This window comes from Megalobrama amblycephala, linkage group LG24, assembly GCF_018812025.1.
Source record: "Megalobrama amblycephala isolate DHTTF-2021 linkage group LG24, ASM1881202v1, whole genome shotgun sequence".
Lineage (NCBI taxonomy): Eukaryota > Metazoa > Chordata > Actinopteri > Cypriniformes > Xenocyprididae > Megalobrama > Megalobrama amblycephala.
The window spans coordinates 7,332,780-7,357,854 of NC_063067.1; the positions used below are offsets into that span (position 1 = coordinate 7,332,780).

General features: G+C 38.1%; 1 protein-coding gene across 1 annotated transcript in view; it reads left to right on the top strand.

The window, feature by feature from the left end:
- The first annotated feature begins 1,413 nt into the window (after nucleotides 1–1,413).
- plxna1a (plexin A1a) overlaps nucleotides 1,414–25,075 on the top strand; it is a 260,833-nt gene continuing 237,171 nt past the window's right edge. The window contains 1 exon segment of the mRNA XM_048179014.1: nucleotides 1,414–1,695. The gene's annotated coding sequence lies outside the window, so the exon portion shown is untranslated.

Genomic DNA, 25,075 nt, shown 5'->3' on the forward strand with positions numbered 1-25,075 from the left:
ATGAATGCCGTTGGACATAGTGGTGTATTAGAGGTAAAAAAATGATATAAATACTGTTCGGTTTCTCACACAAACCGATCGTTTCGTGTCTTAGGACATCAATGTGTCGTCACGAGCCGCAGGGTTTAATTTGGATTTGTCTGTCGTGTTTGTCCGTTACTCTTATAGTCCAAGTTCCCGCTGACTTGCATTATACCACTTACAGACGGCAACGGTTGGAGTTAAAAATCATCATTTGTGTTCGACTGAAGAAACAAAGTCACCTACATCTTGGATGCGCTGGGGGTAAGCAGATAAACATCAAATTTTCATTTTTGGGTGAACTATCCCTTTAAGTTTAGAATACAATGAACCAATTAGAACCCAGTTTAGGTCAGGTAGCTGCTAATGGTGGATATTTTGATGAATCGAAAATGTAAGTTTTTTTCTATGTATAAACTGTTTATGTAATAAAATATGTTTTCATAGTTTGTGTTGTCCCTTATCAGTGCAAAATTATCACAAATTAAAAAGGATTCATGCCAATATTGTCCAAAATCCCACTTTTCTAGGGCGTTATGTATTTAATGTCAGTCTGCACTGTAAAATGTCAACCTCTATTGCATGCAAAATCCATGGGTAGAAATCTAAAAATGCAATATTTGGTAGACTGGAAATGCTGTAAAAAAAATTTCAAGGTACAGTTCCTATACCTTTCATAAGATATAATATTCACATATTTGTCTGCAACAAATTAGAAATAAAGCACTATTCTATAACGAAGGTTTACCATATAAAACTGTAAACTAAATGTCGTGGGAACAATGTCAATGCAATTTACTGCTAGAGACAAAACACTATAATTATCTGTGTATATTTGTGATATATCTGTGAAATTTATATAAAAAAGCGACACATACTGTAATGAATTGTCATGTTTTATTGATGCACAAACTGAAACTGATCGCAATGGAGAACATTTCTACAGTGTACGGTTGCCATGGTTACCTCATCTCGCCAACGTGACTACTGTTAGTTAAGGTCTACTTGGTAGCACGTGAAAAACGTGCGCTTGTAATCTTTTTTTTATTTTTTTATTATTTATCATTTCAAACGTCCAAAAAGCCTGTTGAAGCCTATGATTGTTCAAAATAATGATTATGCCAGCTCCCTAATTCATTTTAAACATTTTATATATATAAAAAAGATAAATATACAGGAAACATGTCACTCTTTTAGCTAATTTCAAATTGGTTTAACTGGTGGTACAATTCACCTGGTGTTACAATACTCCTCTAAAGCTGTTTTATTCATATCTTCTACTTTATGCTTGGCTGGCATACACAAAAGACAAACAAACCATCGTCTCTGTGATTGTAATAAATGTGCTTAGATGCATCGACAGGTGGTGCAACGGACTGGTATTCAAGACTACAGACTAACTGTATGTTTCGCCATACAGGCTCCAGCGCGCTCAATGTCGCCGCCTGGCCGCGACGCGAGATATATGTATCTGGCAGCGCGTTCCCTGAGACTCAAAACGAGGCTGCGTCTCGATCAGGGCGCGCGGACCGCATTCCTCCTCATTCATGCCGTGCTGAGACTTCACACTCGGAAAGTGCACGCGGAGCTTTACACACTGCTGCCGAGAAAATGTACACAAGTTTGAGGTTTTACGCATGGCGAGGATAATAAACCAAGGTATCAAGAGCACAAGTAAGTAACCTCGCATCTTTACGCACAGGCGTGACTTTTCAATGCAGTTTGTTTAGGGGAAAATGCAGTTTTTTTGGGAGCAGATACGTGTCGCGCGGTGTTTTCTTCGGCGTTCACAGTGAATGTATCGATACTTCATTGCGTCGGAACAGCCGAGGAGTGCGATGTGGACATTTTATATGCGGTTTGACACCTCAGTGTCTATTAACTGACGCATTAAACAAGCTGATATTTGCATTGAACAGCAGTAGCGGAGGACTAACTTGGTTAGATTCCCTGTGGTTTAATTGCTTTACTGAAATAAGTATCAAGCAGGTTATTTGGGTACAGGGGCGTTCTCTGGGAATATGCAGAATGTAAACGATGCTTTTGTTGGATAGCGCAGTTTACCCCTGCATATCACACTTTTAGGGATAAGATGAACTGCATAGCGAGGGGTGTTTTATATGTTTAATTTTATAAGCTCTGCCCAATGCCTCTCAATTGTTCAGTTATTTGGCTATTGGATTGTCAGTATCAATGTGACAGTATGTGGGTTGGCTGTCTGTAAAATCTCACCAAGACTGATTCAGATGGGAATACGGGAAATTGGATGTAGGTTAGAACTGTTAGGCTGCACGAGAAAGGCAGAAATCTAAGATTAGACAAATTTCTATTCGCAATTTCACGCATGTACTATCTCTACATAGCTTTCACATATAAAGCTCAATCAGAATATTTAAGATATAAGATTATATGGCTTTTATTACAACTAAATTACCTATTTTGTGGAGCAGACGTATTTTTTTTGGTAAGGCGGCCAACTGTTTGACAGTCAAAGCGAAGGTACTGTTGGTGTGTTTGTATGTTTATGTTGTGAATGAGCGATATGTTCTGCTTCATTCCTTTTTATTATACATTTCAACACGATGTTGTAATGATTTTAAGAACAAAGAAGTACTAGTCCGCGTTTTCTTGCAGCAAGTGAGCGGAAAGATTACATTTTTGTCAATGTTTTGATCTTTCTGGCTCGGCGTCTTTCCATAGTGTTCGGCTTTGGTTTTCCATATGACTGATAAGAGATTAGAAGAGTATGTTTATTTCGAAAGTAAAGGTGTTGTATGGAAAGCTCGGTAAATAACCATTAAACGTTTATTGAAATGTGGTCGTTTAAACTTAAGACATCAATCTCTCAGTCAGCATTAGAGCACTCGTAACCGAAAGATTTTTCTCTGGGGAAATAAGCAGACTGTCCAAAAGTTACGTGTTTTGTATACACTTGTATTCCGTGTTGAATGAGAGTGGCAACTCGTACCTTTTGGGCACACCGGTCATAGTGATGCCATTTCAGTTCCATTCTTCAAGTAGCGCCGATTATGGCACGGTTTAATGATGGAAATCCAATGAACTGAACGATTCTGGTCCATTTTCTTCTTTACGCTTCGTGTTCTTTAACGGATAGTCTACGTTGTCGATTCTTTTAGTACTTTTGAGAAAGAAATATTTGGAAAAGTAAATGCGTTTACCTGCTCATAGCAATCTGACGAGAATTTAAAAAACAAAAACAACAAATGTAATATGCTAACTCTTACAAAAAAGTTTTACGTAGACTTTCCTGACACTAAAATGACACTAAATATACTGTATTAAATAGCCAAACGAACAAAAATGTGTTAAAATATTATACTAATTCATTGATATTGCTTAATAAGAACGGTTTACAACAAAACTCATGCATATTTGATTCATATTTAAGAAACATAAAGAGTCATTCTTTTGGAAAATGAACTGCATTGGTCGCGTTTTGTTTTTGATTCACTAAAAAGAATCAGCTAAGAGTCATATTTTTGGGAATCGCACCACACTGGCCGGGCTGACGCTGTATGTTTTTGATTCACTAAAAAGAATCGGTTCATAAATTTACTGGTTCTAAAGTTGGACTCTTGGGTCCGATCGATTCTCATCTATAACCAAGACCATCCGTCTTTTTAAATTGATATAAAATAATTGAATACAAAATTAGATAAACAGCTTGTTTTCCAAAGTTAACCAATGAATAAAGTAGCCTAGGTTGCACACTAACAGTATCACACTTCAACCAATAGAGTCCTTGGTTGTTGATGAAGTTTGTGTTATGAAGTGATGTTAGAGCATCAATCTCAACGTTATAGGCGTAAACGTCCACCTTTATGTCAAAGCGGTTCGACTCTGTGACACTGTGCGAAACGAAGTGCACCATGTCAGAATTAATCTCGCTATGAGTCGTTATGTTCCGCGCACTCGGCCTTTGCCGTGATTGACGGATGTTTTAAATATCCCTGACATCCTCACCTTCAAGCTTGTCAGTGCCAGCCTCCTCTCGAGTCTCTCTGCCGGTGTAAAGTGGACTGTGGGCTGTATTAAACCTCCGTGCCCACTCTACATGAGGCGCTGTGCGCAGACAGAGACACTCTTGGCGCCTTTCCCCACACTAAATAACGTCTGCAGAGTTACAGTACGTAGATTATTTATAGAGTCACTCACGAGCATGAATTGCATTTAGTGACCGGGGCAGGTTGTCACACTTTTATTCTAGTGAATATTGTAGGTTTATATTTGATAGTCAAATCAATTTCTGTGTGTCTTAAAGTCTTAAGGATGAATAAAAAATGTGTTGTTGACCTTTTGTGACAACTTGCCCCAATTGTGTTCACTTGTTTACCCAGCAGTTTTAGGACAAATACATTGGAATTAAAAAATTATTATCCGATATTTCCAAGTAGGTGTTTTAAAGGTGCCATCGAATTGAAATTGAATTTACCTTGGCATAGTTGAATAACAAGAGTTCAGTACATGGAAATGACATACAGTGAGTCTCCAACTCCATTGTTTCCTCCTCCTTATATAAATCTCATTTGTTTAAAAGACCTCCGAAGAACAGGCGAATCTCAACATAACACCGACTGTTACGTAACAGTCGGGCTCATTAATATGTACGCCACAAACATTTGCATATGCCAGCCCATGTTCAATGCATTACACAAGGGCAGCCAGTATTAACGTCTGGATCTGTGCACAGCTGGATCATCAGACTAGGTAAGCAAACACGGACAATAGCGAAAAATGGCAGATGGAGCGATAATAACTGACATGATCCATGATTACATGATATTTTTAGTGATATTTGTAAATTGTCTTTCTAAATGTTTCGTTAGCATGTTGCTAATGTACTGTTAAATGTGGTTAAAGTTACCATCGTTTCTTACTGTATTCACGGAGACAAGAGCCGTTGCTATTTTCATTATTAAACACTTGCAGTCTGTGTAATTCATAAACACAACTTCATTCTTTATAAATCTCTCCAACAGTGTAGCATTAGCCGTTAGCCACGGAGCACTATCAAACTCATTCAGAATCAAATGTAAACATCCAAATAAATACCATACTTATGCGATTAGAAATGCTGCATGACGAACACTTTATAAAGATCCATTTTGAGGGTTATATTAGCTGTGTGAACTTTGTTTATGCAATGATAGAGTCGAGAGCTTGGGAGGGGGCGGAGAGCGTGAGCAATTAAAGGGGCCGCAGCCTGAATCGGCGCATTTCTAATTATGCCTCAAAAAAAAAAAAAAAAAAAAAAAAAAATCTATGGGGTATTTTGAGCTGCAACTTCACAAACACATTCAGGGGACACCTTAGACTTATATTACATCTTGTAAAAAAAAAAAAAAAGTTCAATGGCACCTTTAAAGAAAATACAAAACTCTTGAATGTTGAATCTTTGCTGAGATACTGCCCATGCGACAACTAGCCCTGGCCACCCATACATCGATTAAACAATAAATTCATAATGTTTCCCACAAGCGTCTCTCCTTCATATTTATCAGCCTTAGTTGCCAGTTTTTCGGTTTCATTTCTCCTTTTCTTGAATAGAGGGCTCTTAGATTCTCATTAGCTACTTGTCTTTTTAGTTTCCTTAAATATCACTTCTAGGACAGACAATGATATCTCTTTGATTGAGTTTATCATAAAACACAAGTTATTTAATTTACTCTTCCAATCCATTATCAGCTCTTTCTGCACCTCAAATCTGTGGAGACGTCAAACTAACACAATAAAGGCAGTCAGGCCTGAAGTGTTTTGAAGCTGACTGTATCAGATCAGAGGAAGAGATAATAAAATTGTTTCTCCCTTCACTTTTCTTCTAGTATGTACGTTTATATAAGTGTGCGCCAAAGGCTGGCAGATGGTTATCCCTCTGAGAAAGCATGTGATATTTAGATACTTCATGCCATAGGAATATGACAGGAATCGTGATTAGGCTACCATTTTATATTTGATCAGGCTTATTAGCATCCTTACTCTGTTGTATATTTCAGTGCCTTGGTACGGCGAGCAAAGAGCGCTGTTGCATCAAATTCATTACCATTTCCTTTTTCTGAGTTATTGTGTGTGTATAAATAGTTCTTTGGCTTGAGCAGGGTTTGGAGATTGAAGGGTCAGGCCATGTTTTGTTTGTCATGGCCGTCGTCCAGAGGAGATGCAGCTTTTCCCGCTCCCTCAACAGACTGGAGGTCTCAGCTGGGAACCTCAATGTAGGATCAGTGCCACTCATGATGTCAGGACAGCAATGATGAGCTCTCATTCTGATTGTGTTTTTCAAGCCCTCTTTCTTTTCAACCGCGCATCAAAATAAAAGAACGAACTGAATTGGGGGGGAAAAATCCCTGCCTTTGTTTTGAGCTGCTGTATTGTTTGTTTTGCTGTCAAAGTATGGGGCCGGTAGTGAGATTAGAAGCTTTCCCGTGGTGGCCAATGAAGCTTGACCATGACCAGGAGGAGTATCATTCCAGAAAGCATGATTCAGCAGTATATAATTCAACCGCTGAATGGTATTATGGTATTAGTGCGCATCTGTATATGTTTGCAACCAACTCGCTAAAGAACTAACCTGCTGTGTCTTGACCAGTTCCTGGAGTTTACTCCAGCTATTCGACCAGCGCTTGAAATACCAAGTGTGACCTTTGACCTCATTGTCAGGTCACATACCAATGTGAATGAAAGTGTCAAGGGCCCTCGAATGAGCTTTTGCAGCCTTCGCCCATCTTGGGTCGGCCCTTGACCTCTTTTACGCATATTGAACATTACATCAGTTAGCATTATTAGTGATACATGGCTGTTAGATTTAAATTACAACGTCTGGGACCGTTAATGTACGTCAATACCAGTCAGTGGTGTGGATTTCTCTTTTGGGACAGGGTGGGGGGACCTTTTCACTCACCTCTCCTTTCTAGTTTCCAGGATAGCGCATCTATCCTTCAGCCTTATCGGGGCTTGGATCCGATCAATGCTATCTGCCATCTGCTTGCAGACTACAGCTTTACCACCACCCTCTGTGGAGTTTTCTATGGCCCCTACAACTGATCCTGGATAGCATTGTCACGACACTCGCAATGTATTATGTTAAGCATAGGGTTGGTTTCACTGATGCCAAACCAGCTGTTAAGGGTATTATTAACTGGTGCCATAGTGTTTTTCCTTTTTGCTTGCCTGTTTTGTATCGAGAAGGGCTTTAGGGCTCTTATAATGGAAGTCACAGACTGGCAGCATCTCGGGGCCAAATTTCTTTTTGCTGTATTCAAAGGCATCCCTTACAACGCATCCCTTTAGGTCTGGTTTGAATCGTGTGTTTATTTGCTCCTGATGAAAGTGACTCTGGAAGCTTAGCTGTAGGCAACGTGAAGTCAGTAATAAGAATAGCCACGTGTGTTTATGAGGGTTTGCGTTTGTATGTAAGTAAATTTGGGCTGTATATGCAAAATCCGCTTCCCACCTTTCTGTTCATTGTGGTCCGTGCAGGTTTGCTCTTTGTGATTCCTCCTTATGGTATAAGCAGTGTGAACTCAATAATAGACTATTTACTGTCTGGTTCATTTCATTTGGCCGTCGTCTCTCCTTGGATACTGCCGCTGAAGCACTTCCTCAGGCAGTTGTGGTTTGTGTACTGAAAGCCAGTTAAATAATGCACGATCTCTAGACTGGCCGTGTAAGTAAGACTAAAAGTGATGGGGCCCAAGGGGACGTCCCTCTCCGAGGACCACAGATGCTCTAAAAGACCTTTCAAGAGGTCAACAGTAGCCATATAGGTGCGTTTTCAATGTGTAAGAAACTGGATAGTATGTGCAGGATACGGTATCGTTTAGTGCTCCGTGGAGTTGTTTCAGCGAATCGATTAATAGATAAAGCTTGCTCTTGATAGATTGATAGATGTAATATTTCATTACATTGAATTGGTTTTAATAAGAGTGTTGAGATTAAGTCAAGGTCCTGGTGTTCAGTCGCCTCTTAATTAATATCTCATTAAAAGACGGCGTGTATTGATCTCTCTGGGTAATGTTCAACCTTTAATACAGCCAGAATGGATTTAGATAGTTGACCTCATAATCTCAAATGTTTTCGCTTGTGGTTCATTCTGGCATTATAGATCGGGACCTTTGCTTTGTAATTTTGGCTGCTGGTGATCTTTGCTTGGCTGGTTTTGGGCTAAAGGCGGGTTTGATTTGGAGCCCGCTTTGTGAGTTGGTTTTCATTCAGGATTAGGTCTAATCCGGGTGAGAGAAACCAGCGCATTGGATCTGTTGCGGCAGGCTTATCCGTTGCCCGAGAAACAGAGGACTGTGAAAGGGTTAATTGAAATCCCAAAGCGAGGTGACGTGTCGCCCTAATCCGCACTGCCCCTTGACCTCTAACCTCATGGGGGGTCTTTGATGGGGGACCTTCTTGTCACTGCAGGGTTCTTGGGAGCCCAGAAAACTTCTCATTCCATAGTGATGCTTCCTGACAGAGGAGCAGCTCGGGAAACAGAAATCATTAATCATGTTTCTAGCAGCTAATCATGTTTTTCCAGCAGTCTGAGAGCAAGCAAGTGAGCAAGTGGACTGCTTCTTTTTAAGAAGGTGATTATGCCAACAGCAACATCAAATGAGTGAACTTTAAAAACTCCTCATGGATGCAAAATGGCAGTTAAATAGAATAAATTAAATAATGTATTCCATATTAGTATTTGACAGTCATTTGTGCTTCTCTCTCAAGGTCTGTTAACATTGGTTAGTGTTGCGAAGTTACTTGCTAGTAGATGTTTTTACACTTAAGCATTTCTGCACTCCCATTGGCAGATTATGTCCTCGCTCATTTGCATAAACTGACAAACTCAGCACAACTTCCCCAGTGGTTGCTTTTGCAAAGTCTTACAGAAAATGAATGACTTTCTGCTGCTTAATTACTGCGCATTTGATGTCAGTGTGAACACACCTTCAGTATTGTCTTAGTTCCTCATCTTCCACACCTGAACTCATGAGAATTGGTAATAATTTGTACAAGATGGTGAAATTGTAAGAAATCACAAAAGTTAACCCAGCCATAAAATCAAACCCCTAAACCTACGGAGCCTCTAAAGGGACATGGTGGTGGAAAAAATATGAGATGGGAGGAAAAATAACTAGTAAATTCTTTTGCGTTCTCTCGCAAATGTTTTGCGTTCCCCAAAGAAACTTTGCGTTCGCTCGCAAAACCTTTTGAGCTCTTTGTGAGCGAACACAAAGTTTCTCGTCAGAACGCAAAAATTTTGCGAGGGAACGCAAAAGCTTTGACATAACTTTTCCTTCACCATGTCCCTTTGGTTGATTGCAATAAGAAAAAAGCTTTTGGAATTTGTACCTTTTCATCCTATGTCTTACACTTTTGCTATTTTGTACTAATTATCAGTTGTTTAGAAATTTCTTTTTTTTTTTAGTCTTAAAGTCCCTCTGTAGTCAATTTTATCCCTTAAAGGGATAGTTCACCCAAAAATGAAAATTTGATGTTTATCTGCTTACCAGAGGTGGGTAGTAACGAAGTACATTTACTTCGTTACATTTACTTGAGTAGTTTTTTGCAAAATTTGTACTTTTTAGAGTCGATTAAAATGTGGGTACTTTTACTTTAACTTGAGTAAATTTGTAATGAAAAATCTGTACTTTTACTTCGCTACAATGGGCAACGTTCATCTCGTTACTTTATTTTAATTCAATACTGTACATGTTAAGAAATGCGTAGTTTATTCCATGCGCGCTGTCTCTTTTTTCATGAACGATGCCCCATTCACAAATGAATCACTCTTTTGAGTCGATTCTGTTCAAAGACTTGATCAAACAAGTTGGTAAAGCTGTCTAAATTGATTCGCGAATCAGTTTGAATGATTTGTTCAGTTCCTGTACGCGCTGAATCGTTTGAAGCGGTTTCTCACTCGGAGCGGATGAAGTGGCAGTGGACCTACAGTCATTAAAAGCAAATCTGCAAATGCATACAGTTGTTTGCCAGCGATGAAGATCTTTATTAGTTGAGCTGCGTATGCTGTCTGTGAACAATTCCACAGGTACGTTAGGCCTATCGATTTCACTTGATTTTACTTCATGATACAGCCGAGCCAATAGCCGACATTTTACAACCAAACAGATTATTACGTCACTATAACAAAAGTATGTAGTATTTCTTTACCGTTTTTATGGGCATATATCTTAATTTATACATTAATTTATACATATACTATTGCGCAATGGCGGCGCCAGCGACCTGTTCGTCTTGAAAATGAACGCTTTGCGTTGACACAGTTAAGCAGTTTACACGCGCCTGCTGAAATATACATTTGATTACATTTTGGAGAACAGACCGAAGAAGATCCGTCAATGTGTATTTGATCATTGTTTGTGTCAAGTTCAGGTATGAGCGCGAGCACATGTAAAGAGTTTTCTCTCTTCTTTAAAATGTAACGTTAGCTTTATACGTTATTAATATAGTAACGATACATTCGGGTTACAGATGCTAGAAATAATGCTTGTCTCTTCTATGTTTGTTGCAAAGATATCTAATTATGAAAATAAATTAAATATCTATTTAAATAATAAACATTAAATAATAACATGCTATTGTGTGTGTGTGTGTGTAGCCTATATATATATATATATATATATATATATATATATATATATATAATAAAAGTAACTAGTAACGAGCTACTTGAGTAAGATTTTTATTGGATACTTTTTTACTCTTACTCAAGTAACTATTAGGATTATTACTTTCACTTTTACTTTGAGTAAATATTTCTATAAGTACCTGTACTTTTACTTGAGTACAGTTTTTGGATACTCTACCCACCTCTGCTGCTTACCCCCAGGGCATCCAAGATGTAGGTGGCTTTGTTTCTTCAGTAAAACACAAATGATGATTTTTAACTCCAACCGCTGCCGTCTGTCAGTGGTATAATGCAAGTCAGCGGGAACTTGGACTATAAGAGTAAATAAAACACGACAGACAAATCCAAATGAAACCCTGCGGCTGGTGACGACACATTGATGTCTTAAGACACGAAACGATCGGTTTGTGCGAGAAACCGAACAGTATTTATTTCATTTTTTAACTCTAATACACCACTATGTCTGTGCTCTGACAGCGGCAGTGATGTCTTGCGCATATACTTCAATGAGTGTTAGACATCACTGCCGTTGTCAGAGCGCAATCAGACCTGATGAATCGAGTGATGAATGCAGTTGGACATAGTGGTGTATTAGAGGTAAAAAATGATATAAATACTGTTCTGTTTCTTGCACAAACCGATCGTTTCGTGTCTTAGGACATCAATGTGCTGTCACGAGCCGCAGGGTTTCATTTGGATTTGTCTGTCGTGTTTTATTTACTCTTATAGTCCAAGTTCCCGCTGACTTGCATTATACTACTGACAGATGGCAGCGGTTGCAGTTAAAAATCATCATTTGTGTTCTAATGAAGAAACAAAGTCACCTACATCTTGGATGCCCTGGGGGTAAGCAGATAAACATCAAATTTTCATTTTTGGGTGAACTATCCCTTTAAAACTCATCTTTGATCACCAAAATGACATATTTAAACGTTTTTTCCCTGTGTAAACCATTTATTCATGTAAAAAATGGCTTCCTTAAAATAGCTTGAATGTACCTCTTTACATTCTTGTCTCGTTTAATATGTGCGGAACAATGAATATGCAAATTAGCCCCGCCTCCACTCACTCGCACCAGCTCAGAGATCCACTCGGTCAACTTACTGACGTAAACGCTGCACAATGGTATCGCTCTTTACAACATCGGACACATAACAGTAATTAATATGATTAGCCTTTTGCTTGACTATGTTATCAAACAGCTAATAATGTGTTGCTAATGTTACACAAACCATGTTCCCGTTCGCCATCTCAGAGTCAGACAGCTGTCTTCTAACCATCAGTACCTTTACAAATGCTTTGAACAACTCAGAACGTCGGTGGAGAAAGGCATATATTTCACATTGCTATTAGATATTGCTAAATCTACACGATATTTCATATCAACTGAAAAATATACCAGGATAACCTGGCTTCTCTCAAGGCTCCCCTGCTAGTTCGCTGTTAATGATATGCTAAAGCCCGCTGGCATGTTGTGATTGGTAGTTTGTGATGTCACAGTCATCAGCAATTTCAAACCACGGGTTTGAAACTGTCTTTTTTAACTGCAGCTTTAAGGAGAAAATACTCAGTAATGATGCTGACATACTGTATGAATTTGCACATGGTTTGTTTTAAAAGCATATTAAAAGCACCACTTATAGACATATAAACAACATTAAAAACTTGATTTTCACTACAGGGGGTCTTTAAAATTTCATAAATCTTTTAAAGTTCTTTCTTTCTTTCTTTCTTTCTTTCTTTCTTTCTTTCTTTCTTTCTTTCTTTCTTTCTTTCTTTCTTTCTTTCTTTCTTTCTTTCTTTCTTTCTTAATCTTTTCTCTCTGAGAGGTTGGTTAAGTTGCATTTTGAACATGGGCCTCTCTGTAGAGCTCTGTTGAACATCAGCAGCCTGATTCCTTTAACATAGTCGGCTGCAGGCATTCTGTCTCCCTGGAAAATCTCCCCTCTCTCTCTCTCCCTCTTGAACACATTCTCTTTGAGTGGCCCGTTCTGGAAATGATTACTCTGCCAGACCAATGAGCAGGCTTCCCTTTGATGGGTCATAAACAGAGGTCGGAGGTCAAATTCCTCTCCCCAGATGGAATTCGCTTGACATGCTTCACTGCAGAGCCCGGAGGTGTCGTGGGGAACGGACTGTACGCGTGTCATCGTGCCTTAGTGGGTTAGTGTGAGTGTCTATGTGCAGGATGCACCAGTAAATCTCCTTTGAGACTGTTGGGAGAGAGATAATGTGTTATGGTGTCTATAGAAGGTGTGTGTCTATTTGAATGAGTGAGGGAGAAGATGACATCATGTGTGTTAGTGTGTGTATTTGAAAGTGTCACTTTGTCACTTTGATGGAATGACTAGCAGGCATTCAGCCACAGGGGTGTTGGGGTGTGTGCCTTTACACCTCTCCTGACAACCTGCATTTAACGTGTGTTTAGAGCGGTGTGCAATTCACTGTTTGTGAGGTGTTTTCTTTGTCACCTCTTGTTGCCTCCCAAAGGAGCTTTTCAATGGGTCCAACTTTTTTGACAGCCTATTGCCAGTAAATTCAGATTTTAGCTGGAAAACAGGTTCATAAAAGTATACTTATTTATGCAGAGAAATACTTGTCTCTAGACTGATTAGGCACCATAAAGCACTCAACTGTGTCTTTAGTGAGACTGTGAACACATGATGAATGCACAATATGGTGCTTAGTAGAAGTGGGTTCTTCCATGCTACATGTAATTCCCACTTTTTATGGGTAGTTGATGTGACTTTTTTTTGCTGTTGCTTCATGAATAAGATATTAAAAGATTTAGAATCGGAAATTTCATGCTGAAGAAAAATATTTATATTTATTTTTTCAATATGTCTTAATTTCATCATGCATTTATGTGGGAAATATGGAAATATAGCTTTGCTTAGTATGTTCCCAGATTTTAATAGCACATATATCAAATAAAAAACATTTAGCATCATATCAGTTTAGTTATATTGTCTTTTAAAACATGAATACAAGAATATTGTACAGTACATTATTTCAGATTTTCCCAAAAGTTTCCTTTTAAAAACAAAAAAAGTTGCAAAGCTTGATTTTTAGACAGGCTTTTTTTCCCCAGCTGATCTACTGAATTTGACTTGGGAGTTAAACCTTAAATGGGAAGTTCACCCAAAAAAGAAAATTCTGTCATTTACTCACCCTCAAGTAGGGCTGGACGATTAATCGAAAAGTAATCAAAACCGAAATTCAGAACCTCTAACCCACGTAATTTTCCCCATCCCGGTTATTTAGTTTTTTTAATCCTGTTAAAGGGATAGTTCACCCAAAAATGAAAATTTGATGTTTATCTGCTTACCCCCAGTGCATCCAAGATGTAGGTGACTTTGTTTCCTCAGTAGAACACAAATTATGATTTTTAACTCCAACCGTTGCCGTCTGTCAGTCAAATAATGCTAGTGGATGGGAACTTCTACTATAAGAGTAAATAAAACTTGCATAGACAAGTCCAAATTAAACCCTGCGGCTCGTGACGACACATTGATGTCCTGAGACACGAAACGATCAGTTAGTGCGAGAAACTGAACAGTATTTATATCATTTTTTACCTCTAATACACCACTATGTCCAACCGCATTCATCACTCGATTCGTTTGGTCTGATCGCGCTCTGACAGCGGCAGTGATGTCTCGCTCTCATTGAAGTATATGCGCGAGACATCACTGCCGCTGTCAGAGCGTGATCAGACCAAACGAATCGAGTGATGAATGCAGTTGGACATAGTGGTGTATTAGAGGGAAAAAAATGGTATAAATACTGTTCGGTTTCTCGCACAAACCGATCGTTTCGTGTCTCAGGACATCAATGTGTCGTCACGAGCCGCAGGGTTTAATTTGGACTTGTCTATGCAAGTTTTATTTACTCTTATAGTAGAAGTTCCCATCCACTAGCATTATTTGACTGACAGACGGCAACGGTTGGAGTTAAAAATCATCATTTGTGTTCTACTGAAGAAACAAAGTCACCTACACCTTGGATGCACTGGGGGTAAGCAGATAAACATCAAATTTTCATTTTTGGGTGAACTATCCCTTTAATACTTAAGGTTTTAAAGACATTCAAGCGATTTTAGATGATTGGATGTATATTATTTCAAGCTACCGTGCTTGCGCAGCTGCATTGTGACATTCATGTCATTTGTAGCACAAACTGTACCACATTAAACTAAAAAAAAAACCTAACCCTAAGCATGAACAGTTATAATAGTGATGCAAACCCTACTAATTATTCAGAATTTTTGTTTTCCACACCCTTCCCCTGTTTATTTGACTCTAGAACGAGGCCAAGCTCAATATATCCATGCACGTTCTATAGGCTTAAACTGAAACACCTCTGTTTTTAATATTCAGAAGGACAGAGACATAAACACATCTTTCCTCCCATCCGCAGCTGTTAGAACTCGAAATCTCTCAGTGGATGAGGGCTTTTGTGAGATGCAGCAGATGCTGTTTGGTATAAAGGCTAGGCAGAATGCTCCAGATGATCGCGAGAAGAATGAGTTGTGCTAAGAGCTGGCGAGCCGCCCGATGCAATATAGATATTTCTCTATTTTTTTGCTTATAAATGTGCTGTTATCCCATACCTTCATTTCTTATGTGCAAAAAAGAATGTGGGTTTGAATTTGAACACACAAAAAACTGAAAGGATGTATGCTGCACTGTTTGTTGAAGGGCAAGAGGAAGGAAGATTAGGTTAATGGCTAGCTTTATTTCCTCATCCTTGGCAGATGTATTTTTGTGACGACGAAAATCCCGCCGCGACTGGGTCGCTTTATAATTGAGAGTGTGATCCTCTTGAGTTTGGTATTTACAGTGGCCGACGATACTGTCTCTTTCACACTCTTGCGCGCACACTCTTGGCTCAGATAAGACTAGTCTGTTTTAGCCTCTTGCTACATAGCTGTTTCCAGCTCGATTCTCATGCTCCTGTGACCCTGTGAGTGATGGCGGTGCAGTGCCTTAATGACCATCAGCAGAGCCGGGCGACCCTCGGCTGTGCCGCTGGCATTAAACCGGATGTGGGTTTGTGTGCAAGCGTTTTAACATAAGGGCTGCTCAGCAGTCGACTGCCACTGATATCAGTGTGTGTTACCGCAATGATAGCACACTCCCGTTTACTCATTTGATTGACTTCAGGACAGGTTTGTTTGCCAGGTACACGTGTGTGTGTGTGTGTGTGTGTGTGTGTTTGTGCACGTGTGTTTGCCGACTGACCATCCTTAGACAGTTCTTAATGTTTTATAGACTCCAGTGCCATTCTTTTCTATTTCCTTATGAGTTCCCAATCGTGTCCAGATGAGCCGGTCGCACTGGCGGTGGGGGAAATGCAAACAGAGACAAAACAATGGCCAGGCCCTTGTGTTGCTATATAGGCCACCAGACTGGGGTAGTGTCCAAACTCTCCTCAGGGGAAAATACACTAGAGCTCTCTAATAAACACTCAAACAAACTGACAAACGCCCTGTGGGCTCTAAATGTAGTCAAGAGGACCCCACCCCCCCACCAATGGAGGGTTTGTGAGATTATTCTAAAAATTCCATTATAAAATGTATAATTATTGTTTAATTACAAATTAAATAAAACTTATATGATCAAGCAAAAAAAATAAAAATAAAAAAAATAATTAATTACAAATTCATTTAATTTTTTAATTTTGATATATATATATATATATATATATATATATATATATATGCAGTATTATAAAATATTATATTATAATTAAAAATTACATTTTACATATTTTTTTAATATTTAATACATTAAATATTATTTCATTTATTAATATTTTGAACTTATTTAATTTTTTTTATTTAAATTTGATAATTTAGCAAATTATTAATGTGTGTGTGTGTGTGTGTGTGTGTAGTATTATTAAATATTAAATTATAATTAAAATTACATTTTATATATTTTTTAATATTTAATACATTTAATATTTAAATTTCATTTTTACTAAATTTGATCAATTTGATAATTTAGCAAATTGTTAAATCTATTTATTTAATAACTATATGAAAATATTATAACAATTTAATCATAATGTAATCATTTTATAAGATTATGTAGAGTATGTAAAATTTTTTACAACATTGATTGACAATGATGGTACTTCATACAAATTTAAGTGGTTTGACCAAAAAAAAAAAAAAAAGGCTGGGAACCCTGATTTAATGATGTTGTTGTTGTTGTGGGTTTTTTTGTAGAAAACGTTCCCCTTCTTACATTAAACCCTCATTATTATAAAAAAATATTATGAACTCATTATGGGGAGTGATTTACAGATAAGAGCCGTGACTCATTCGTAATGAACGTCAGCATTTGCTCTTGTACACAGATGTGCTGTAACTGATATTTAGTTTTTTTTGTGGTCATTTGTGGTTGCACTGTATAGCAAATAATTTATTCTTTTTTAATTTATTCTTTTATTTCTTTTTCATTTGATGATCTGACTTTGCTTTTATGCTTCTGCAGATGCTTTGCTCAAACGGGGAATGATGCAACAGATTCGATTTATACTAAAATGAATTTCTTGAATCGATTGTTAGTGAATTCGATGGTTGTAAATGTGACACAAGAGAAGCTTTGGTAAAGTGTGCTCTGTTTGTTTAATTTGTATCTTCAGATATCCACCTAACTTCTTTAAGTGATTCTAGAAGTTGTTTTTGTTTGACCAAAATTTCTGGTTTACCAGTGCTGTTTTAGCCTTGTCATGAAAAGTAAACCTCACCGTGATCAATGTTTTTCCTCCCGACTTCCTGATCAAATCAAATATATACGCAAGACGTCCCGCTTTGAGCCTCATCAGCCTGTCAGGCTCAAAACGGGGCACCTTCCACGAACAGACACCCCTTTGGCAGGCCTCGTTGTCTTAAACGCATTCTATAGCACCGCAAGGGCTAAACGTGTTTGCAATTACAGCTCACACTAAACCAGAAGTGAAGGTCTCGCACTTTAGAAATCACACATTTGACATCTCTGCTTTTCTTCGCTCCCATATAGCCCAATTTTGCTCATAGGTCTTGCTAGTCGGATTCCCCTGTGGTAAATGCGGAGCATAGCTGAAATACCTGCAACTCTCCCCCGCACCCGCCACTAATCAGTACCACATCTACAGACGCTTCCAGTTTTCCAGTGGATCAGTCTCTGATCCTTCGCCCGCGGGGCCCTGACACATTCTCACACCAACCTCAACCCTTGGCTGGGATGAGCGGGCTCCCCGTCTGCTGCCGAGCCATCGGTCACTGTCATGGCAACACATTCCTGAATTGAAAGAGCTAGAAAGGGGTGAGCGAAAGCTTCAGTGGCTTTTTGCTGCAGTAGAGCCGCGAGTAATATTAATGGCCAAAGGAGCATTCGGACAGCTGGCGTACTGAGGCTATTCATCATAATTGTCACACTCTGACTGATCAACTCCTTTGTAGGGCTCAGACACTCCCGGGACAAGATGCCCTAATTGCTGACTTAGGATCAAGTTTCTCGTTCCCCAGGCCTAATTTATAAGCATTATAAACCACAGACTCTCTCTCATGTAGAAGATCCATAATAAGCTCTAAGGGACATCTTTCACCTTGCTTAATCTTTGCGGTGCTCTTTCATAGATCTAGTAGGTTTGAAAACTGAGTAGGTTTGGTTTTGACACTGATTCGACTTAAAGGGATAGTTCACCCAAAAATGAAAAGTCTGTCATCATTTACTCACCCTCAAGTTGTTCCAAATCTGTATGAGTTTCTTTTTTCTGTTGAACACAAAAGAAGATATTTTGAAGAATGTCAGAAACCAAACTGTTTCTGGTCTCCATTGACTTCCATAGTATTTTTTCTTATTATGAAAGTAAGTGGGGCCCATCAACTGTTTGGTTACCCACATTCTTCAAAATATCTTCTTTTGTGTTTAGCAGAAGAAAGAAATTTATACAGGTTTGGAACAACTTTAGGGTGAGTAAATGACTGAATTTTAATTTGGTGAACTATCCCTTTAAATACTCTGACAGTGTTTTCTGCTACTGAATCTACAACGTTTTTTTGCAATTTTTTTATTTGCGAAATTGCTATAAATGAGTTATGAGCTTTCTGAATTGAATGTGCGCTCATTGATGTCTCATAAATATGTCTCATAAATAGACAACATATCTTAAACACACTCATGGGAATTTGTATCTATTTTATGTTTTGGCAATTTTTATGAATTTGAACAATCTCATTCGTACGATTTGCTTTACGTCCCACTTTTCCATACAAATAGCATCGTACAAATTCATATGAAATTGCCTACTTGTAAAACGGTTACGTTTTCTCATGAGATCGAGTTGATGTATCTTGGTATTGTGATGTCCTTGCTTGTCTGACTCGTGAACTAAGTTATTATGAGCTGGTTCTTTTTAATGATTCAGTCAAAAATACTCTAGAGCTACATCTGAAAACTTATGCTGCCTTCGGAGGATGCATTCCAAGGTAGGAAAGTATCAAGGCACGTCCAAATCCAATGCTAGCTTCACTTCCTGTCTCCTGAGATACCTTCATCTGATCGATATTTGAAGGCAGCATATAGGTATCCTTCGTTGCCTTTGATATCCCATAATTACGGTGGCCCAGTAGTGCACAACATAAGTTCACAACACAACGGAATAAAGCCACAACACAACGGAAATACCCCCGACCACTAGGGGGCTCTCAGAGCTCAGTATTGTTATTATTCCTTGCCAATGTTTTATAGAGTCGGCAGTGATATGAATATCACGATTAGTTTCAACAGTATATAACCACTGTATATCGACATGAAATATTAATTCAGAATCACTTGAGTGCACAATAGCTTCATATTTATACCTGTGAATGATTTGACGCACCACCAAGGCGAATGATGAAGGGAACGTCTGACAATTCCACCAAGTGGTTAAAACGTATAATTTGTATTTATTTTTAACATTTAAAAACAGACATGTTCAAATTACAAAGCTTGTCAGTCTTACCAACAGGAAGTAACATGTTTAACATTTTTAAATATTAAACAAAGTCATTGTAATGAATACAAATTATACGTTTTAACCACTTGGTGGAATTGTCAGACGTTCCCTTCATCATTCGCCTTGGTGGTGCGTCAAATCATTCACAGGTATAAATATGAAGCTATTGTGCACTCAAGTGATTTTGAATTAATATTTCATGTCGATATACAACGTTTACATACTTAAAACTAATCATGGTATTGATATCTTTGTAAGACTGTCGACTTTATAGAACATTTTCAAGGAATAATAATATTAACGAGCTCTGAGAGCCCCCAAGTGGTCGGGAGCATTTCCGTTGTGTTGTGGCTTTATTTCGTTGTGTTGTGGCCTTATGTCGTTGTGTTGTGGCTTGTTTCCGTTGTGTTGTGGCTTTATTTCGTTGTGTTGTGGCCTTATGTCGTTGTGTTGTGGCCTTATTTCGTTGTGTTGTGGCTTGTTTCCGTTGTGTTGTGGCTTTATTTCGTTGTGTTGTGGCTTTATTTCATTGTGTTGTGGCCTTATGTCGTTGTGTTGTGGCTTTATTTCGTTGTGTTGTGGCTTTATTTCATTGTGTTGTGGCCTTATGTCGTTGTGTTGTGGCTTGTTTCCGTTGTGTTGTGGCTTTATTTCGTTGTGTTGTGGCTTGTTTCCGTTGTGTTTTGGCTTTATTCTGTTGTGTTGTGGCTCGATTTCGTTGTGTTGTGAACTTATGTTTGCTTTTTTAATTTCGTTGTGTTGTGCACTACTGGGCCACCGTACATAATCCTATGTGTTCCATTCTGTGACAGTTGAGCTAGAAAAAGAAAGATGGCATCTGAAAGTTTCGATTTCTGTTCAGTTTGTGTGTAAATGTAAGTTTTTGACTGTTGTTTTCAACTTTTGATGTCATTTCTAATGAATAATTACTATTGTAGTAATTTAATATTCACTTAGTTGTCACCAAAGCTCACGCTATTTTACTGTAGATCTTTAAACCATTACGCTGCCTCAGAAGTCTGACCGTAATCAGTTTCAAGTCACTGCCTAAGAACTCATTAGTTATCCATTTGAATCTTACGACTCAGTCAGGGGTGCATTTCCCAAAGTGAACTATGGTCGCAAGTTTCGTCATTACCAATGGAGTTCAATGGGACTTACGACCATAGTTGGCTAACGATGCTTTCGGGAAACTTTCTTTCAAATGTTTCAAATGGGATTTTATTTGATATTTATTTTTAGTTGGTTTTTTTTTTTTGTGAACAAATTGCTCATTTGAGTCTGATCTTTTCAGTGAATCATTTACCCCTTTTCCACCAACACCAGTTCCAGTTGGGGTTTCCTGGCCTGTGTGCCTTCTCGAAACGCTCTGCGCATTTCCACTGCAGAAAACGGGGTTCTGGGCTGGAAAGATCATTTCAACTCCAGCTCTATAAAAACTATACATACACATATATATATATATAAAACTATGTGCGGAAGAGAGACCTGGTGTGCGAGAGAGCGAGTGAATCAACAGTTTCAGTCTCAATTGTTCTCTGAAAAGGACAGATGAGAGTACTGGCAGTTAATGCAATCTGCTGGTTTCACTAGAATCACTCCCGGTACTGTGAACAGCAAAACTGAAGTGCCTGCACAAACACTGGGACGTTTGACTACATTTAACAACAACATGTAGCAGCATTATGTCACTGCAAGCGAGACAAATCAAATCGGGTCCTCCCTCGAAATTGTGTCTCTATCAACTATCTGTTAATGATTATACTAAGTACATAGAAATGATACTGATTTAAAATATGTATAGGTTACTATATAGTGCATAATAAAACAAACTGAATGTTTCTTTCACTTGATAAACTGTTTATTAATTAATTAATAAATAATAATAGCCTATTAAGTGAATAATTGAACATCATTACATTCTTTTTTTCAACACTTTTAAATGAAATTATTTGGACATTTAACACTTAAAGTGTTAGTTCACCCAAAAATGAAAATTATGTCATTAATGACTCACCCTCATGTCGTTCCAAACCCGTAAGACCTTCGTTCATCTTTGGAACACAGATTAAGATATTTTAGATTTAGTATTCACGCTATTCTACATTGTTTGTATTTTGGTATTGCTATATTTCTTAAAATGGTGCGCAAGTGTGCATGTCGCGGATGTCCTAATCGCCAAAAACAAGGACGTAAAAGTGCATTACCAACGCCGACAGATGAAAGGATTCAATGGAATCAATTCAATGGAAAGGATTCCGGAAGAGAATACAATGCTGAATATAGTTGTAGTTTTTGTTATTTTTTGGACCAAAATGTATTTTAGATGCTTGAAAAACTTCTAACTAACCCACTGATGTCACATGAAGTACTTTGATGATGTTTTTATTACCTTTCTGGACATGGACAGTCTACCGTACATACATTTTCAATGGAGGGACAGAAAGCTCTCGGACTAAATCTAAAATATCTTAAACTGTGTTCCGAAGATGAACGGAGGTCTTACGGGTTTGTAACGAAATGAGGGTGAGTCATTAATGACATAATTTTTATTTTTGGGTGAACTAACCCTTTAATTTAAAACGTAATTATCAAAGATGATTGTGAAATACATGTAGAGCTAGTGCAAATGCGTGTATAAACTATCAAGCTAATTGGGTATCTGTATGTTATGCTAGTACATATGCTAAGTAATACAGACATAAATGGTCATTATAACATAGTTCAAACAGCATTCACCGTAACATGATTTTGTAGGAATTGTAATCAGGTGCTAAAGAGAGTACCTAAAAGTATTTTGAGTCAATGGACTGGAAACAGAGGGCCTGATTTGTCACCACACCAGTTTGCAGAGAACAGGCTCTGGTTCCAAAACTTGAGCCATTCTGGGTGAAAAGGGACATAATTTGTCCTTTGCAATTAATTTATTGTAATGGTATTTTAATAATATAATATTATGTTAGTTTAGTTTTTAGAATATTTAATTATGTTGTTAGGATTTACTATTCTTCTTCTTCTTCTTCTTCAAAAAAAAAGTTAATGGAATTAACAAACCCCGAATCGTTATGTAGAATTGGAACCAGAATCGTTAAATTGCCCTTCTAATCTGCTAGTATGAGACCACCGCTGTAAGCCTATGGGCAAGAGTGTGTAAATAGTTTGATTTACATCTATTCTTTGCTCTTTCGCTCTCTTTCTTTTCCAAGAGCCACCAGCAGCTTGCACGTTTAATGAGGAATTTCATTTCTATTAAAGATGCAAATGTAGCCTTTAAAGGAGATTGAGATGCTGGGATGAAGCTAGCACTCAGATAGCTTTATCTCACCGCTCTGTTCATTAGCTGAGTGTAATTGTGTTAGCACAAATGCGTTCGCCAGAAACGCACATATCTGTCTAGAAAGGTCACACAGATGACATAGTGAAGGCGCACACGCACGCACGAAATCACACTCTGTTTTGTCTCATGCTTGATATCATGACTTTATCTCTTGATAAGTTTTTTTAAAATTAAATCACTGCCAAAGATGTTTGTTTTGCATGCGTGCATGTGTAGGTGGGTGCAAAGTAACGAGTGAAGTTAGCGAAAGTGTAAAGCTCAGCACACAAACTCACGCATCCGTGCATGCTTGCAGTGTGCGGAGGGAAGCAGGCCAGAGAATGGCCGTTGCCCAATGATGCGATCCTGATGGAATGTGCGCTAGCGAGGCCTGCGGAACATGAAACACCATGAGCTCGGGAGCTACTGTTATGGGATTTGAAGTCTTTATGCCCCTTTTCCCCCTGTAGTTTAAAGCATTGCACAGCCGGAATCAGTGGAGCGTTCCACATTCTGTTCCTGGCACGAGCATTAGCTTGGCATTTGCCGCAGATAATTGTAGCTGGCTTAGAAATGACATCGTAAATCGTAATTGTGGAATTTACGAAAAAACACTTTGATTTGCAGCCGTGTTTATCATAATAAAGTCGATTGCACAACAGATGAGAGTGAGCTAATGAAAGAGGATAAGATGCAGCGGTCGTACTTCTGCGACGGGCTGAAGGAAATAACCGAACGCTTCCCAGGAGGGAGAAAGCATTTTATTGATGGCTGAACTTTGAGTCAGCAGTGTTTGCGTGCTTTTATTGGCTCTGTGGGAGCTGTAGCCCAGACACTGAGGTGTGGTAATGGACGTGGATCTATTAACATAACCAGAGATGGAACGGGTTGTGTCCGTTTGATCTGCGCTTGTTGTTTGTGGGTGTTGCAATTGGAAACACTGTGATTGTGTATTCCTTACAGTTCTGCGTTCATTTGCACATTTATACACATCCTCTATGTGAAAATATGCTTATGTGGTCACAATACATGGTTTTTAATACCACAGCAGAAACTACAATGCTGTCGAGCACATTCCTTTAAAAGTTGACTATTAATATGAATATATTAAAGGGTTCGTTCACCCAAAAATGAAAATTGTCATCATTTACTCACCCTCATGTCGTTCCACACCCATAAGACTTTTGTTCATCTTCAGAACACAAATGAAAATATCTTTAATGAAATCTGAGAGCTTTCTGTCCCTCCATAGACAGCTACACAATTACCACTTTGATGCTTCAAAGACAATTTTCTACCCCTTTAATTGAATTTGAATTGAATTCACATATAAACATTCATCAACTCACACATCAGTTGTGGTAAACGGAAGCTCAAGCATGTTTGCTTGACATGTGAGAACCAATGAGGTTCATTCTTGTGTGTTACGCAGCATGTTTGAGCTTCTGCAAGAACCAATGAGGTTTGTTCTCGCGCATCAAGCAAGTTCGTTGAGCTTCTGTTTGTTCGCTGAGCAATGTTTATATGCGAATAAAAGAAATTTAAAAAACTTAAAATTAAATCTATTCATCATATAAAGGGATCGTGTCTCTTCAGAAAAATTGGACTAAACTGGATATGGATTACTTTTACGATCTTTTTCAAACATTTTGAAGCATCAAAGTGGTAGTTGCAAGGACTTTCAGTGGGACAAAAATATCTATGATTTCATTGAAAATATCTTCGTTTATGTACTGAAGATGAACAAAAGTCTTACAGGTTTGGAACGACATGATGGTGAGTAAATGATGGCAGAAGTTTAATTTTTGGGTGAACTATCCCATTAACAAATACCCTTTGTTTTAATATAATTTATTAGTTATTATTATTTAGATTAATAAATTGGCATAAATATCAAATAGTGTATACTTTTACACATAATACACTTACAGACACTACGGATTGGCATCAGTCATTGTGTGTGTAAATATATATATCGGCCAGTTTTTGATACATATTGGCTTTCTGTCACTCAGACAGTGCTAGTACTCATACTTTATATTATTATTATTTTTTTTTACTTTTTATTTTACTTTATTTAACCTTTCTTTTTGTAT